The 13,806-nt window shown below is 33.1% G+C and overlaps 1 long non-coding RNA gene across 6 annotated transcripts in view; it reads right to left on the bottom strand.

Annotated features, from left to right (window-relative positions):
• LOC118185712 (uncharacterized) overlaps positions 1–13,806 on the bottom strand; it is a 309,271-nt gene that overhangs the window by 38,018 nt on the left and 257,447 nt on the right. For 3 of the 6 annotated variants that reach the window (XR_004757630.2, XR_004757631.2, XR_015039187.1), the window contains one exon: positions 8,546–8,785. This is a non-coding gene — a long non-coding RNA (uncharacterized LOC118185712). Of the gene's footprint in view, positions 1–8,545; positions 8,786–8,948; positions 9,394–13,806 lie in introns of those variants that run through there. The other 3 variants (XR_015039186.1, XR_015039188.1, XR_015039189.1) reach the window with 2 other exon arrangements.

Below are 13,806 nucleotides of genomic sequence, written 5' to 3'. Positions count from 1 at the left end.
TTCCCTAACCACTATACCATCTAGGCGGCCTGAATTAAATATGTAAAACCAATAAAAAGATGAGGGGGCATCTTTCAAAAATTACTTTCTAAACATCAAATCCAGTTAATCTCGAGTTACAAATGAAAACACCTCATAATAGACCTGTCAAAATTATTTGCCCTTCCTTTGAATTACTATTTTATCATAGAGATCGTATGTCCTCTGTTCTTCTACACTCTAAGTTCTAATTTGATTTGAATTGTATTCATACTAAAAGCGGAATAAATTTACACTTAAAACTTATATATAATGATAAAATATATTATTTAAAAAATTTTCATACTTTTCTTGAAATAAAGATTTGACCTTTTTCTTCGAAAACCGATTCTGCGCTTAAGTACTTGCTGAATACGAAGCTTCAAAAAAATCAATTTTTTTTACCGGTTTGAATAAAGTTATCTACACAGTGTTAATCAGCTTTGCTTTTTATTTGATAACATCGTTTTTTTAAAGTAATCTTCCTTACTTCATTAAAAATGTAATCTTTAAATACATTTTACTGCTCCTTCGGAAGCAAATTATAAGATTTCCATTAAAAAAATTTTCATATCTTCTTAAAACAAGTACTGGTTGTTTTGAATAAAAGGATTAGGTAATGTGTACGTATTTAAAGATTTAAAATTGTTAGATGATTTACTGAACTTGGCCATCCAATTATTCTAAGCAATAGTAATCTCAGGTTTAGACCTGAAGCTTCAAAGATAAAGCAAGCATTATTTATTTTGGCAAAACTATTATTATAAACGACTTACGAATTATTTAATTGAGGTGGAATTTTCTTCCATAAATGTAACTGGGAAATTTTTATTTGCTTTCTGTCAGCTTATTATTAAGGAACTTAATTTAGATGATTAAAACTCGAAACATATTTTAAGTTTGAATTTTGCTCGCCTAATTATTGAAGACTATTGATAGCTGGTAGTGCATTCAGGGTTCGAAGGCGAGAGGGCTGGCTTTCTCCAAGTGTAACGTGACTAAGATATTGAATCAGAACTTGAACAGCCTCTTATTCCAATTAAAAACTGGAATGTTCAACAAATGCGCTTTGTTAGATGTCTAAAAATTTTCTTGCTTTTTGGCTCACATAATTCTTACTAGATATGAGAGAGTTTTTCTTAGAAAGACCTCCGTAAAGGTATCCCTCCTCTTTGCAGATACTCCTGATGTATTTTGCCATAACCAAATAAAACAAATCAAGTTATGAAGTGGAACTAATCCTTACTCTTTGAGAAACTGGAATTACATTAAAATAGAGAATAATCTTATTCTCTGTCTTAGAAATGTTTTCCATCATCACTGACACAATTGCTATTCCGGCGTAATAGTCCATAAGGTATTTCTCCCGCCTTCGTGGTGTAGGGGTTCTGCACGCTGGGCCGGTACTCCAGAGGTCCGTGGTTCGATTCCCGGCGAAGGCATTTGCTAATTTTTCATCTCTTTTGCTTCTAAAAAACCCTAATGTCTCTACAATGGCGCCCGAACTAAAAGGGTGTTGGATGAGGATTCTCTACACCCAGGATTTGGCAATTGGGTCTCCTAAAAAAACCCCAGTCGCCCTTTAAAAAGGGGGAGTATATAAGGTATTTCTCCCGCCTTCCTAGCGTGTTTTCGTGGTGTAGTGGTTTTGCACGCTGGGCCGGTACTCCCGAGGTCCATAGTTCGATTCCCGGCGAAGGCGATTGCTCATTTTTCATCTTGCCTGCTTCCAAAAATATCGAAAATCTTTATACAAAGGGATGTTCATACATTTTTATAACGATTTGATTTTCTCCATGAATTTAAATATTAATTTTAAAATATAAACGTGACTGGCATCCAATTCGAATTTAATTACCGTCCTCAGCATTAAAAATATTATTTTCTTTAAAATATTTCTGAAAAATAAACAATGGATCGAAGGCTATATTTTTGCGCTGTCCGAAGAGAAATATTCTTATTCAGTTATTAAAAAAAGATCTGACAAGCATGGGTTTAATATTTCTACACGTAAAATAAGTGACATAAATAATATGAAGGGAAAGAAACGTCAAAGTTTACATCTGACTGGGAAAAAGGAAAAAAATGCAGACCCAACGAAGGCAAGTACAGCTCATATTAAATCTAAAGTCGCATCTCGTGCTTTAAGGGAAAATCTAGCCCTTTAAAGAGCTATTGCAAAAATCTTTAAATATCTCTGTAGAAACTGTGAACGAAATTATAAAGTCTGATTTAAAGCTAATCAAAAAAAAAAAAAAAAAAAAAAAAAAAAAAAAAAAAACACGATGTTCATCACCTAACGCCGAAACTTGTTTCTCAGCTTAAGATTATGTGCAGATGGCTGTATAAAAATTATTTGGCAGGTAAAAAATGGAAATATATAGTTACAATTGATGAGGTTTGCATATACTTATGTGATTGCAATAGAAAAAGATCGATTTACTACCGAAAAGGAGAGAAAAAGACTTAATATGTTGGTTCAGAGAAAACAAGCAAGGTTTTATGGTTATTACTGGATTCTTTTCTAACGGAAAACTTAAAATAAGGAAAGTAGAAAAAATGCAAAAATTAATTAGGATTACTATCAGAAATATGGTTTAACACCTATTTTTAAAGAAGAAATTACATCTCTTTGTCCAAACAATCTTTACTCTGTTAAGTTCCATCAGGATAAGGCTCCAAGGTCATACCCCTAAATCTACTGCCCTATTTTTTTGAAAAAGTGAGAAATGAAACCGGAATTGAAGCTATTGCTTTTAAATTCATCCAACCCAAGTTCCCCGATTTGTCGCCTATGGATTTCTGTGCACCTGGACTTCTGAAACAACATCTTTATAAGTGGCATCGCAAAACATTAGACTGACTCTGGATAATTGTGAAAGAGGAGTGGAATAAAATAAAACTTGATGTTTAAGGAAAGGACTTTTCTCTTGGAAATCAAGATATAACTAAAAGGGGTTATCAAACTGAATATATTAGAAACTAAAATTCTAAGATTTGTTCATATATGTATCTTTGCAAAGTCGTTATAAAAATGTGTGAACATCCTCAGTAGCACCGAGATTTATAAAGATTAGACCGATTAGTTTATCACGGTAGTGGAATCAATGGCTGAGTTGGGATAATTTCGTAGAGAATTTTTAAAGAAAAGTGTATTTATTTTAAACGGAGACAAACTATTATCTAATCAAAAACTATTCACTATTATCTAATCGAATTACTATAGGTTGAATTTTGGATCACTCTTTGGCGAAGGATATGTCAAGGTTTTTGATTTCAATGTTTAAACAAAAATCAAATTTGACGAATGCAGAAGTTCTCAAAATAATTCAGAATTAAGTACCCTGAACGTAATGTTCTGAACAATAGGGCTAAAAAGTGAATATATCTAAATAATCAGGATGATTCCGAGATATGATACAGTCGAGATAACTACTGGAATATAGTTTGTATTCAAGATGAAATTTTAAGAATCCTGCTTGTTATCTTAGTCAAATGAAGAAAATACGTCAATAGCATTTTTCCTTTATCGAGCATGATAACTTATTTAAAAAGGAAGATTAAATGTTCAAGAAATTATCCGATGCATATCAGTAAGTACATTTATATAGTATTATCATCAATTACAGTTTATATTTGTGAAATTTTTAACTAAAAAAACAAATATGAAATACTAAGGAATTTTCTTTAATTACTTATAGCATCGTTTCCTTAATTCAAAAAATAAATTTCTTATCTTCTTATCTTCTTGAGAAAGAAAAAAATGAGTAATCGGTTATTATTCATAAAAATGTTTTAATATTTTTCTTTGAATTGACTTATTTCAAATTGAATCAGCATTAGAACTGAATAATGGTACTCCATAATTTTCTTTTAAAATTTTATTAAATTTGTTTCCAAATTATTGAATTGTAAATTCACTGTCACATGCTTTCTTTTACTTTTCTAAATTTTAATCCTTGAGCGCATGAGCTTATTAAGGTATTTTCTTTCTCCTCCCTGCAGGCCTTCCTGGTGTAACGGTAGCACACTCGGCGAGTATTTGAGAAGTCCAGGTTCGGGTGCCGAGGAGGGCATTGGTAATTTTTCATGTGTCCTGTTCCATAAAAAAGCCTAATGACTCTTCAGTGGCGCCCGAACTAAGAAGTGATGGATGATGATTCTTCACCACCAGGATTTGGCAGTTGTGTCCCCCTAATCCACAGTCGACCTTCAAAACTTTCTTTACGTTCTCCCTCCTTTCTGCATGCCTTCGGGGTGTAACAGTAGCACATTCGGCGCGTATTCGAGAGGTACAGGTTCGAGTCTCGATGAGGGTATTGCATTTTTCACGTCTCCTGCTTCAAAATAACCTAATGACTCTACAAACTATAGTGCTTTAGCAAATAGAATAAAATTTTAACTTTCGAAAAGCTAAATATTAGACATTTACGATTTCTTAGCTTTTATTTATTTTAATGACAGAATATATTTCCTTATAGGATTTATCTTTTGTAGAAAAGATGGAGACACCGTCAATTAATAAATCCGGATGCACTGCATCCGGAATATGTCTGCACATTAAGTAGTTCAGTAAAGGCAGTAATAAAAACGACTTTTAACTTTAATGAAAACTAAACTTCTCTGTTCGTTTCGGCGGGAATAATGCATTAAAATTAGCGAATCTGACAGGAGAAATACTTAACGAACAACTGGCGATCAAAATTTATTATCGGTAAAACTCTTCGCGAAAGGCTATAAATATGAAACTCCTTCCTTCGATAACATCAACTACGATTTATTTCCCAAGTTATTCTTCTCAAAACCCTGTTCCTTCACTACAACTGTCACAATAGTTTCTTCTTTTCAAAAGCCGCTTTCATGTTTAGCAACGCATTAAAATCGATTGCAATCTCAATTAAAATTTACACCGTCCCATTCTTTTTACGCCTTGGGCAAACAATACGCAATCGGAGATACTACATTAGGTATTGCTAATTCATCGCTCTTATTCCAGGACTGCTTGATGAAAGGCATTTATAATGGATTATGAAGGAGGTACAGCTCTTCCCTTTAATGCCGTAAATGGGCGGCGAGTGACACAGCCACCTTCTTTTCTTTCGCCTCCCCCTATGGATATCCTTTAAGTCTTTCGGCTGGGTGAAACTAGCAAGTGTTTCATTCCTGATGTCTTCAGAACCGAGATTAACGGGATTGTTGACGGTAGGGTGAGCTTGATCCTCGATAATCAGCCAGTGAAACCTAGCTTGGCCCTGGAAAATCCATCATTTATTTTCTCTCGATATTTCTTTTGTTTCATTTCAGTTTGAGGATATTTCATTCTGCGCTTATAGAAACAGATTATGCATTAAATCGCACAGCGAATAAATAAAGGATTTAAAATTTACTTCGAAAAGGAAATATTTTTCTCTAAATATATAGTTTTTAGAAACCAGTACTTATTATTTTTTACGTTTTGGAAATATTTCTGTTGCGAAGGAATATGTAATCTTGTGCACAGTAATAACAAATGCTATGAAATGATATTTAGATTCAAGAGACAGTTTGTACTTAAATAAATTACCATCTGGCTATATGGGAGTATACTTGGCTGCATGGGTTATATGGCTACATGGGACTACAGTAGCTGACTATATGGGACTACAATAAATTTGTTATCTGGCTATATGGGAGTATCTTCTTCTAAAGCTAGTAATTTTTTTTAGTTTTTATTTTACTGGAAAAAAAGGCTATGGAGAGATATTATACGAGTGTAACAGATTTTATCTCCTGGCTTATAACTACTTAAGCACTTTCTGAAGTTGATTCTATTCGTGAAAAAAGCCTTTATTTGAATTTTTTAAAAGCAATTAAATATACAAAGAGACAGTTTTAATTGTTGCTATTTTAAAAATTATTTATGTTTTGGGTTATTTGAATATGCCAAACGATACGGCCTGCTGGCCTACGGGAATGGATGCCTTCTTAGAGGATTTTCTAAGCAAAACTGGTTCTTATTCTCGTTACAGATGAGAAAATCTACAAAACCAACTAAGCAGCCATACCGTTCGTCTGGTTTCTAACTCGGGTCTAACTATCAATATTCAGAGATGTTAACCACTCGCTAGTGGTGGGGCTAAAAACATCAATGAGGGAAAAAGCTTTACAAACTAGTCAATAAACTAAGTGCACTTTCTCCTAATCGTTGGACAAAATATCCAACCCTAAGTATTGTTCACTGTAAGAGAAATTCTTATCGTTGTTCATTATAACAGAATATTACTAAATGAATTTTGAAAAGGGAATATGCTTTGTGAGTATCTAATGAGAAATGCATGAATTCATGCATTTTTCAGCTCGAAACAAGTAGGAAACCTCTCCGATATTATATCAACAAACATATTCATTTATTCATAATCCATTTTAGAGATGAAATAGATAAGGATTTCGAGGCAATATCATTACTCTTATGTTAAGTTATTTGAAATGCACTGAATCTGAAATATTTTAGAAGTACTGTCGGATTCTGAAGGGGCGATATTTGTGTAGTTCAATGCAATACAAGAAATTGTTTTCTTTTAATATCAGCTCATTTTCACTTAATTTTCAATTTATAAGTCAGCATCCGAAAACATACCTCATATTATCTCGAAATAAGTTAATGTGTAAACTTTGCTAAAGTATAAATAATGTTCATCTGATGTAACAAATCTGAACTAATGAAGACTACGCTAATGAGATGCCACTGATTAATGAAACTTCAAAATTCATTAGCATCTTCGGACTTAAAATCGGGTTGTAGCCTCGGTTAAAGCTTACGTGCTTATGCATTACAGTGTAGAGATAAAGTTTTATTTTTACTATAGTCTTTGAATGTTTTCCATTTACGGATTGGGATACTGATTACTATTTATAACAAAGCATACTGGAACTATTTGTTTAACAAGAATGCCTTACTGGAGGACTTTCTAAAGAAATCTGACCTTTAGAAATCATGAAAGTCCTATGAAGCGAGACTGTATGTCAGTCAAAAACCAAGGGAATTACCTATTTTTCAAAGATTTTAGCCGATGGTTACTTGTGCGGGTTCTGCATGAAAAAAAGACGAAAAGTAAAAAGATACATACAATGATTACGTTACTCTCGGAAAATTCTGAACTGTTACTGAAACTTTAGCTGCATTCGTTTAAATAAGCGACTAAATTTAATATAGTTTTTAACTATTTTCAAGAAAAGAAGCCAGCTTGTTTCGATGGACAACAACAGGTATCCTCCATTTAGCGAAATTATTTCTAGTTGATATGAATTACTAATTACGGAAAGTTACTTAGTAATTTGAGGATAACAAACATAGCAAATTACTGATTTTGTTCAAGGTCAATGGGATAAAAATATTCCTTGAACACAGTTAAAAATCTTTTTCAGAAATATCTTTTGGATCAAAAATATAACACTGTAATTTCATAAAGGTGTGTCTACACTGCAAGGCACTAAGAAAAATTATTTATTTATTGAAAATGTTTGTCACTTTTCATTTCGAAAAAGCAAATCGTTTGGAGTACAGATTTTCCTTACTTTTGAGTTCCAGCATTTTTACTGTGAAAACACCGTCATCTTTCATCAAAGTTCTGTTCTAAGCTTTCTTCCTCGTAATTAACCATGATATCTTGAAATATGAATTTGCTTTTTATCTATGTACTTGTTTTAAATGCGCATATTAATTTAATTAACGACTGCAGAGACGATTCTCTACTTTCCTGCTTAAGAATACACTCTGTTTTCCAAAGAAAGAAAGTACAGAGTTCCTTACAAGCATAAATATATTATATATATATAAAAAAATCGATAAACGAATCAAATCAACTATCTTAAAGAAAATTAAAATTTTTTAGCGTTCATACTTGCTTTTTCGAACTTCTTAATTAAAGCACAGTGTGTCCATATTTTATTCACAGGAGAAAATATGTTTTAAATAATACATAATAAGATATAGGGGAAAAGTCTGACACAATTTTATACAGCACTTCAAAGAATTGCATATTAAATCCCTTTTACATGAGCACCATTAGTTACTCGAAGAATATCAAATATGTTTACAGTCTTCCTTTTCGACGCTATAAAGTATTTTAGCCTCTTTTCCACATGCTTTCGTAGTGTCACAGGAAGAACGCTCGACGTTTATTCGAAAGTGCTGGTTTTCGAATCCTGGTGGAGGCACTGAGGATTTATTCAGTTTCCTTACTTCGAAAAAAATTCTACAAGTGGCGCTCGAACTAAAACTTGGTAGACGATAATTTTTCCCCACCAGGATTTGGCGATTGGGTCTATATACGCTCCCCTTTAAAGGGCGATTGGGTGTTCTGAAACCCAATCGCCCTATAAAAGGGAGCGTATATAAAGTATTTTCTCTCTCCTTTCGGAATTACCCGAGAGCACACTCAATTCGTATTCGAGAGGTCCGGAATTCGAATCCCGGCGAGGACACTGCCCATTTTTAACACTCCTGCATCGATATAACCTGATCATTCTAGAATATTATTAAGCTTACCGTTATATGTGGTAGATGTTACAGTGGTGCTTCGATTTTTTTTTTAATTCCTCGATGCTGCCAATCTCTGAAGCATAATCTCGAATCTTCAGGTTTCCCCAGAAAAAGAAGTAGAGTGGTGTGACGTCTAGAAAACGCGATGGCTGTGAAACTGGTCCACTTCTACCAGTCCAACAATCTGGGAATGTTTCATCAAGGAAACACATGCATGTGTAGAGCAATGACAGGGATACCATCCTGCTGGAAAAAAAAAAGTTTTGCTGTATTTATTATAATTTTGCCACAACAAACAATCTTTACATATCAAAATAAAGTCCAAATTAATTAATGACTCTGTGAAAAAGAAGGAACCAATCACTTTGTTATGAAAGAAGTGCACACTAAACGTTTATTTAAGGACTACCTCGCTCAGTTTCTCTTTCACAATGCAGGTTTTCCAAAATTCTGCAGTTAATTCGATTAACCTCTCCTGAAACAGGAAATGTTGCTTCATCACCGAATACGATTTTCTGAAGAAATTAATAATCATTAGAAAATTCGCTGCGGACGACTCGACCATTAGATTTGATTTGTTGACAAATCTGTAATTTATACGAAGTCAGTTTCAACCATTCAAGAACAATTTTATGAGCAGTCGACCTGGGAATTCCTGTTTGTAGGCTGGCACGGCGAATGGATTTACTTGGACTGCGCGCAAACACATCCCCACCAGAATGGCAGAAATATTTTCATCATTGACTCTTGATCTACCTGCGCCTCCTTTATGTCCGGTCTCTGGAAACTGTTTTAGCCATCTTTTAATTGATTGTTCCGTTGGTGGAGGTTCATTAAATTCACATCGTAATCGCCTCTGAGCTGTTTTCGGAGATTTCGTTTCCCCTAACCAGAGAACGCACATTGCGTTATCACTGCTTGGTGCCAGTTTATCTGTAAGTATACAAGTTCCCTGTTGTTATCACCAGAAATTAGAACAAATGAAATTCTTTGAACTAAAGATTATATCGACATAGATTATGTCCGGTTTCCTCGTAAAATTGCGTTTCAATTTTTATTTTGCGATCCGGTGATTAAATTACGTGCACCTTATATGTTTCTGAATATGAGCCGGTCTTTGTATAAATCGAGAGTTAAGATTTTGCTGCGCAAATTCAGCCATAATTGAAAACTCATACATAAATCGAATTTTAAATTACCTCATACATCCATCTGCAATTCAGCAGAAGCTCGATTAATTCGTCGATTAGCTTAATTATATCCATCAGACAAGTAGAAGTTACCGTTAGTCATCTGCGTAAGTCATAGTATATGAGATATAAGCATAAGGCAAAATATACGCATCGGCAATACGGATTGCATAAGGGAAAGTGTGCGAGTATATAATATATTTGTTTTCGTGGAGTACGTTCTAAAGGAAAATAGTTCTTATTTGTGTTACATATTGGGGAAAACTTCGAAAAACAACTGTGCAACCAAACCGTTTATCTGGATTAAAGATACTGTCGAATTCCCAGAATTCGGTTACGGGTGAAAACATCATGGACAAAAACGCCCTCGTGCAAAACATTGTAAGAAAAGAGAAACAAGGAGAGAACATCGCAATTCTAAAACATCGTTGTAGAATAGAAAATGGTTTGTAACACATCGCATTTTTGAAAGATCGTCATACAAGACATACCGATAAAAAATAGAACACTTACATATAATCGCATGATAATAAATCGCAGACATGCGTCTTCTAACCATTAAAAATTCAAGTGAATTTTAGTTCAATGATCTGTAAGCACAAGATAAACTAATAATTTTTATCTTTATATTTCATATATTTTATTTAATAAGTTTTTACTAAAAAGGCAAGAAAGAATCTTAAAGCATTCAAAATCTGGAATGTAGTAAAAATTTTAGCATGTCAAAGAATTTTAAACTTAAGGTTGTTGACTGTTAAACGTCATTAGTTAATTAACGTACGTCTTTATAAGGATTTTACGTCATTATAAAGACGTATTACTATATTTTCATGAACAAGTTCTCCATAAAAGACGTTAAAAAGGGAAGAAACATAAGTTCAAGATTCGGCCAACTGGCTATATTAAGCATTAATTTTTGTTAATTTCCATGTTTTAAATACTTAAGTTTCCTTTTCCCATTTTCAATAAAAATTTATTAGTTAATAAAAAGTGTGAAATACAAATGTAAAAATATCCCTTATATTTCCTGGTGCTCACGAATCATTAAACGAAAATTAGCTTAAATTTTTATAATCAGGAAACCATTGTCTGCGGTGTTATTATCGTCCAATAATTTATAGCTGCTTTATTACCACGATATTTTGTACGATAATTTCTTTTCTACCACGATGGTTTAGAACTGCGATGTTTCCTTCTCTGACGATGTTTTGTACGGGGCGCCTTCGTAACTATTCCTAAGCATAACGGTGCTACTCCTTTACGCAAGTCGACCGCTGTTGCAAATGACAGAAAACTTCATAACGGTGCCTCCGCATAAGGGAATGCACGCAAACAGAAAATCAGTGTCTCACTTGAAACTTATCTCTGGGAGATGGCTTCATAACGGTGCCCCGGCATATAGATACCACACCTTTACGCAAGTTGACCGTTGTTGAAAAAGACAGAAATCTTTATAAACGTTCCCGTGACATAAGGGACTATGCACAAACTAAAGATTTGTTTCTTGTTTAAAACTGAGCTTTTTCCGTATATACCCTTATGCAAATCCGACGTTTTTCCTAAAGGTGCGCATCTGTGGGTTCCGTTATAAAAATAGCTGGCCCTGCTTTCTGAAAACGCATATTTCAAATCCTGAATTAACTGTTAATACTGGTTCCGAAAACATGGGTTGTATTGCGAAGCAATTTGCATTGAGAAATTAAAACATATTTGAAAATCTTTTGTTTTGTTTTACAGTTATTTATTTAAATTATGAATTAATTTAAAATTATTAATTGATTTAATTGATTGTTGATTTTTGTTCATATTTATTTATTATTAATTCGTTATTTTCTTTTGGATTCCTGTTTTCTCTTTCAAAGAAAGACACAATTTTTTTCAGAATTCCTAGAAAACAACTTCATTTTAGATAGCTTCATTCACTCATAGATAGAAATTCTAGTGATATATAATGTATATATCTTTTTCTCCTTTTTTTTTGTTATTTCGGGGGAAATAAAGGATAATTTATTAAATTATTTCTTTTCAAGTAGTACGATGTGAACAATTGTTTTGACTGACAAAAAATTCGACGCCCTTATGCCAATACGGGGATTTTCATAATGGTGTGGGCACTTTAATAATAATACAGCCGTTTTCATAAAAGTGAGGGCATCCTTATTCAAAGTTTCCATTTTTCATAAAGGTGCCGAAGATTTACTTCGTTCCCCGCTTAATTAATTACTCAGTAATTGAAACGAAAATCGAACTTTATAAAAATGACAAATGCTAACTATCTGTTTCAAACAAGAAACTGATGTTCAATTTTTGCGCGCTTCCTGATGCTGCTACACCGTTACAAAGTTTTTCTGTCTTTTTGAAACAGCAGTCGACTTGCATAAAGGTGCGGCACCCTTATGAAGTCGTCCCTATTGTTGGCACACTTATGCCAAGCAGTGTTATAAATAAAGGTGAGCGCACTCTTACGCAAGTCCGATTTTCGCTCCAATTACTGATTAATTAATTAAGCAGCGGATGAAAATAAATATTTAGCCCCTTTTATGAAAAACGCCGGATTAACGTAAGAGTCCCAAGGTTTTCATCAATCAGAGCAAAATTTAAGTTCTGCTTCTCGGAAAAAGGTCTTGCACTTCGATAACTTTATTTTTACTGAAGTGACTAACTTCTTTACACGTAAAGCGTGTAAAGATTTATATACATATATTTTTAACCTAATCTTTCTTTTTTTGGATCTGAAATAAATGTAGACCATAAATCTAATAAAAATGTCGTATACTAAATCTTGAATTTCTCTATCAAATATTCAATTTTTCGTACATTCTACTCAACGGTTTAAATATTCTGCCCGTGCTTTTCGGCTATGAATGTAAATGCCGATTCGAAATATGAAAATGTATTTTTAGTGTTAGTAATGGAAATGTTTCTAATTCTCCCTTTCTTATTTTCTTTTCCCGGTGTTTCCCAAATTTCTTAGCATCGCGATCTACGAGCTCTCTAGAAAAAAGAAAGCAGCTTTCTAGAAATACTATAGAAAAATTTGCTCTTTAATAAATAGAAAGAAGGAGTTTCAAAGAAAATAATGTTTTGATGGATTAATAATAAATAAATATGAATACCAATCAAGAGTCAAGTAAATCAATTACGAATTGTAAATTAATTCATAATTTAAATAAATAACTATAAAACAAAATAAAAATGATGAAATATCTTTTCACTCCTAAATGAGAATTGTTTCACGACGAAGCCCGTGTTTTGGGAACCATTATTCTAGCTAATTCAGAATTTGAAATCTACTCTTCTAGAAAGCAGAGCAAACTATTTTTATAAAAGAGCGCAGATAATAACCTTTATAAAAAAACGCCGGTGTTATATAACAGTGTTGACTATCAGTTTCAAGAGAGAAAGTGATCTATAGTTTGTGTGAGGGCCGGAGCAACTTTATGAATATTTTGTTCCAAAGCAGTTAGTCGTAACCTATTTTGAGTTGCTTTGCCATTACTGATGACATTTTATTTACTATTACTAATTACTAGTTTTTTAATTAAATTCTTGGCATCATTTTGTCTTTCCTTACTCTCGCATAGGACACAATCATCAAAATTTTACTAGATCCAAGTTTGTCGACCGTTGAGGTTTTTTACCTCTTTTGTCATATTAGGAGGACCTCATAAAAACAGTTTTTGATGCGTGCTTCAGATGATTACAATACTGGAATTGTAATTATGCTTGCATCTAAATTTCGTTTCAAAATATTTAAATGCATCATTTTGCCTCTAATCATTCATCAATAATTTACATAGTTCCATCATTTGTTCACATAGTTCCATTAATAATTTACATACATACCGCTTTAAAATGCATCATTTGCCGAAATGTAGAAACAGAGTTTTCTCTTTGGCTCTCAGTTTACCTATACCCAAACAATTTTTATTCCCATGGGAGTAATAAACATTAAATTTACTTTCATTAGTCCCCGTTACAGTTTCTAAGAAATTTTTAAACAAAGATTTCACTCAGTCGTCATTATGTAAAGATTCAATAGGTTTTTTAGATGAGAGAAACATAATAAACGATTGC

The sequence above is a fragment of the Stegodyphus dumicola genome, chromosome X2 (assembly GCF_044657685.1).
Source record: "Stegodyphus dumicola isolate Sdum_Otavi_A_Nest chromosome X2, ASM4465768v1".
Lineage (NCBI taxonomy): Eukaryota > Metazoa > Arthropoda > Arachnida > Araneae > Eresidae > Stegodyphus > Stegodyphus dumicola.
Note: the sequence above shows the minus strand (reverse complement) of the source record. Positions and strands in the feature narration are given on the sequence as shown.